This window comes from Hemiscyllium ocellatum, chromosome 34, assembly GCF_020745735.1.
Source record: "Hemiscyllium ocellatum isolate sHemOce1 chromosome 34, sHemOce1.pat.X.cur, whole genome shotgun sequence".
Classification (NCBI taxonomy): domain Eukaryota; kingdom Metazoa; phylum Chordata; class Chondrichthyes; order Orectolobiformes; family Hemiscylliidae; genus Hemiscyllium; species Hemiscyllium ocellatum.
In genome coordinates this window covers 4861273-4866399 of record NC_083434.1, presented here as the reverse complement: position 1 = coordinate 4866399, position 5127 = coordinate 4861273, and positions in this window count along the sequence as shown.

Below are 5127 nucleotides of genomic sequence, written 5' to 3'. Positions count from 1 at the left end.
GATGAGGAAATGTAATCCACTGACAGTTGAAAGTTGAATAATTGGCTTCACTCGATGAAGATATTTATTTATTGAACGTATTACTTATTTTGTGAAAGTGTTTCATTTTTGTTAATTTTTTGTTGTGAAAGACGGGGTGAACTGAGTCCAGAAGTACATTCAACTAGAGGAAAGGTGAGGTCTGCGGATGTTGGAGATCAGAGCAGGTCAGGCAGCATCCAAGGAACAGGAGAGTCGACATCCCGGGCATAAGCCCTTCATCAGGAATGAGGTTGGTGTGCCAAGCGGGCTAAGGTAAAGGGGGGTGCGCTGGGAAGACAATAGGTGGAAGGAGGTGAGGGTGATAGGCCTGGGAGGGGGTGGGGGCGGAGAGGTCTGGAAGAAGATTGCAGATCAAGAGGACGGTGCTGAGACCGGGGGTTGGGACTGAGATAAGGTGGGGGGAGGGAAAATGAGGAAGGTGGAGAAATCTACCTTCATACTGTGGGGTTGGAGGGTTCCTAGGTGCAAGATGAGGCGCTCTTCCTCCAGCCATCGTGTGGCCAGGGTCTGGCGATGGAGGAGTCCAAAGACCTGCATGTCCTTGGCGGAAAGGGAAGGGTAAACACTTTAATTTTAACTCAGCCAAGGATATGCAGGGCCTTGGTCTCCTCCATCGCCAGACCCTGGCCACATGATGGCTGGAGGAAGAGCGCCTCATCTTCCGCTTAGGAACCCTCCAACCACACAGTATGAAGGTAGATATCTACATCTTCCTCATTAGTTCCCATCTCAGACCCAACTCTATTCAGCACCGCCCTCTTGACCTTCAATCTCCGGTCCCACCCCCTACCCTGATGAAGGGCTCATCCCTGATATGTCGCTTCCGCTATTCCTTGGATGACCTGCGCCTGTGCAGCCACACGTTTTTAAGCTCTGGAAGCACAGCGTTCATTTCATTTTGTATTCGAGTAATGGAACGGCTGCGTGCAAAATTGTCACCGCTCCTGCTTTTAGCCGGGTGTAAGTGGGGAAGCTGGGTTGGGGTCCGGGTCTGTTTGGGTGGGGGTGAGAGTGTGAAACTTGAGTTAGGGCTGGAGTACAAGGTTGAATTTTTGTGTGTTGGCGTTTGATAGAGTGTAAGTCTGGCTTCATTCGGAGTTGTTTCATTTGTTAAAAAAGTGCATGAGTATGATTCCTCTCTCCGAGTATTACTCTGCAATTGTTTTCTTCTCCCGCAAGTATTATTTATTTCTCATTATTTGTATGTAAGTTAACGGGATTTCGCGTCAACAACGCTGTAGATTTATTTTGATAAGAAATATTATTAATTTTTTTAAAATACGCTGTTTTATTCACTTTAATCCTCGCCAGACGACCGGAATAAAGTCCTTCTGATTTAATGTTACTTCGAAAAAAAATCTCGGGGAGATGGGGTCAGAAATGTGTGTGGTGTTGCGTTAACTGAAGGCAATGTATGAAAAATAACTCAATTTATTTCTGCTAAATTAGAGAAATTTTAGTGCTTTAGGCGAGTTTTGAACCAAGAGTTTTACACTTCAATAATTTGTTAGTTTGTTTCTTCTGTTAAATTCATTTGCACAGTTGAACCAATCGGTATATCCGTAAGGCACGTGACTGTCTCAGTAACTCCAGCATGAGTCATTTAAGGATTGTTGGTTTTCTCAAGTTTGTCTTAATGAACTACATAGTGAAGTGTTGTGGTCGCTGTAATGCCAGAAACACACTGTGGGTACAGCAAGCAGCCGTCATCGCCAATGGGAGAGTTGTTAATAAATGTAGTTTTGAGATATTAATCGGGGGATCTGTATTGGCCAGGACACAGTGCTTCGGGATCTTTGAGATTGTGAAAGGTTCAATAATAAATGCAAATGTTTATTTCTATTGATTGCTGTAGACAGAGAATCAGATTATCTAATGCTTTTAAAAACATGATTGGAGTTTCCGCTATTTTTTTAATGCAAGGTTTATTCCTGGCATAAACGAGTACTCGCAACCATGCCTTATGTAGCAGCAGGTACAAATAGGCGGCCCAGTGTTTAGCACTGCTGCCTCACAGGTTCAGTTCCCGACTCGGGCAACTGTCTGTGTATTTGCACATCCTCCCAGCGTGTCTGCGTGGGTTTGCTCCGGTTTCCTCCCACAATCCAAAAAATGTGCTAAGTTGCCCGCAGTGTTAGGTGAAGGGGTAAATGTAGGGGAATGGGTCTGGGTGGGTTGCTCATCGGTGGGTCGGTGTGGACTTGTTGGGCCGAAGGGTCTGTTTCCACACTGTAGGGAATCTAATCTAATCAACATCTCTTTCCCCACCCCCCCCCCCCACCCCCATAGAATTAAAGTTAAACGTGGTTTGAGATTAAGCAAGGAAGGCAAACGTGAGTAGGAATTAATCTTGGCAGGACTTATACACTTAATGGTAAGGTCCTCGGGTGTGTTGCTGAACAAAGAGACCTTGGAGTGCAGGTTCATACCTCCTTGAAAGTGGAGTCGCAGGTAGATAGGATAGTGAAGGCGGCATTTGGTATGCTTTCCATTATTGGTCAGAGTATTGATTACAGGAGTTGGGAGGTCATGTTACGGCTGGACAGGACATTGGTTAGGCCACTGTTGGAATATTGCATTACAAATCTGGCCTCCGTGCTATCGGAAAGATGTTGAGTAAAAAGTGAGGTCTGCAGATGCTGGAGATCAGAGCTGGTAATGTGTTGCTGGTTAAAGCGCAGCAGGTCAGGCAGCATCCAAGGAACAGGAAATTCGACGTTTCAGGCCAGAGCCCTTCATCAGGAATGTTGTGACACTTGAAAGAATTCAGAAAAGATTTACAAGGGTGTTGTAAGGGTAGGAGGATTTGAGCTGTAGGGAGAGGTTGGATAGGCTGGGGCTGTTTTCCCTGCAGTGTCCGAGAGGTTTTTAAAATCATGAGGTGCATGTATAGGATAAATAGACAAAGTATTTTCCCTGGGGTGGAGGAAGTTCAGAACTAGAGGGCATAGGTTTATGATGAGAGGGGAAAGGTATAGAAGAGACCCAAGGGGCAACTTTTTCACACAGAGGGTAGTGCATGTGTGGAATGAGCTGCCAGAGGAAATGGTGGAGGCTGGTACAACTGCAACATTTGAAAGGCATCTGGATGGGTATATGAATGGGAAAGGATTGGAGGGATATGGACCAGGTGCTGGCAGGTGGGACTAGATTGGGTTGGAATATCTGGTCGGCATGGCCGGGTTGGACAGAGTTGTTTCTGTGCTGTACATCTGTGACTGAGTAGAGATTAAAGACCAAGAGATAGGATGGTAAGAGTTTGGAGGAATGAAGCGGGGAGGGGGTAAGGGGGTGGGGGTGGGGCGGTGTGGTGGTAGGGAGAAGGGGTAAGGCGGGGGGAGGGGTAAGGCGGGGGGAGGGGTAAGGCTGGGAGAAGGTAGCTGAGAGTGCAATAGGTGGATGGAGATGGGGATAAAGGTGATAGGTTGGGAGGGTGGAGTGGATTGGTGGGAAGGAAGATTGACAGGTGGGCCACTAATGAGATGAGGTGTATTATTGCTGAAACACAAGATATATATACAGTTCTGTGCAGCTCCCTCTAGTTTTCTTTACAGTTCTTAAATTATAATGTTCTGTCACTGATTTGCAATCATCTTTGGAAGCACAAGATAGTAAAGAAGTTTGTACAACCAAGACTACAGCTAGCCAAACTGAGGTTGAGGCTGTTCTTCTCACTCCCAAAGTACTTGCTTCTGATGGCAGTGATTTCACTGGAGTATCAGTCCTTCTATTAGAATGGCTCCTTCAAATACAATTCTTCGGTTCACTCCCAACTACAGCAGCTTACTATCTTTTACCATGTTGGCATGGTAACCGATGTGGATTCCTCTTATGTAGCTACAGCAGTATGATGCAACATAATAAGCACAATTCAGTTATAGGTAGTTCTCCTATAATGCTGTAGTTGCATTCCTGTGAAACCTTACTTATTATTTACATTAAGCATTTTTTTAATAAGGCCTATGGGAAAAGTGGGGTGACCAACAAAAACAAATCACTCGTGATTGCTCAAACATCATACAAAGCATAGCACAGCCTAAATGAAGGTTGAAATCATATTTATTACTTAAATCATATTTGTACATTTAACACAATACATTTTTTAAAAAGTAAGGAAGCTGAATCATAGAAGGGAACTGAGATAGTAAGCCAGCATGCAGAATTCACTGTCAAATTGGATCAGGCCCGATAGGTATGGCTTACTATCTCGCTTCCCTTCAGTTGGCAAATGTCACTTTGTGTCCCAGAGAGGTGTTACTTATTTCAAAGGGATATTCCACTATCTAAAGAGATCAAACCTGACACATCTGTTTGAATTCTTTAAGGAGGTAACAAGCAAGTTAGACAAAGGGGAGCCAGTGAACATGATGTATTTGCATTTCCAGAAGGCCTTTGACAAGGAGACTGCAAAATAAGATAAGATCCTGTGGTGTTTGGGGCAAGGTACTGGCATGGATAGAGGATTAGCTTACTGGCAGAAGGCAGAGAGTACGGATAAATGGGTCTTTTTCAGGATGGCAACCAGTGACTGGTGGAGTTGTGCAGGGGTGCATGTTGGGTCCACGTTATATATTAATGATTTGGATGAAGGAATTAAGAGCATCATTGCTCTGTTTGCAGATGAGACAAAGGTAGGTAGAGAGATAGGTGGTGTTGAGGAAGTGGGGATGCTGCAGCAGGACTTGGACATGCTAGAAGAAGGGGCAGATGGAATACAGTGTGGTAAAGTGTGAGGTTATGCACGTTGGTAGGAAGAATTGAGACATAGACTATTTCTAAATGGAGAAAACCTTCAAAAATCTGAAGCACAAAGGGAGAGAGAAAGTTCTAGTTCAAGATTTTCTGAAGGTTAACATTCAGGTTCATTTGGTAGTTAGGAAGAGAGATGCAATGCTAGCGTTCATTTCAAGGTGCTTAGAATATAAGAGCAGAAATATATTGCTGAGGTTGTATAAGGCTCTGATCAGATTACATTTTGAATATTACAAACAGTTTTTGGCTCCATAGCTAAGGAAGGATATGCTGGTTTTGGAGGGCATGCAGAGGGGAGGTTTACAAGAATGATCCTGGTGTTAAAAGGCTTGC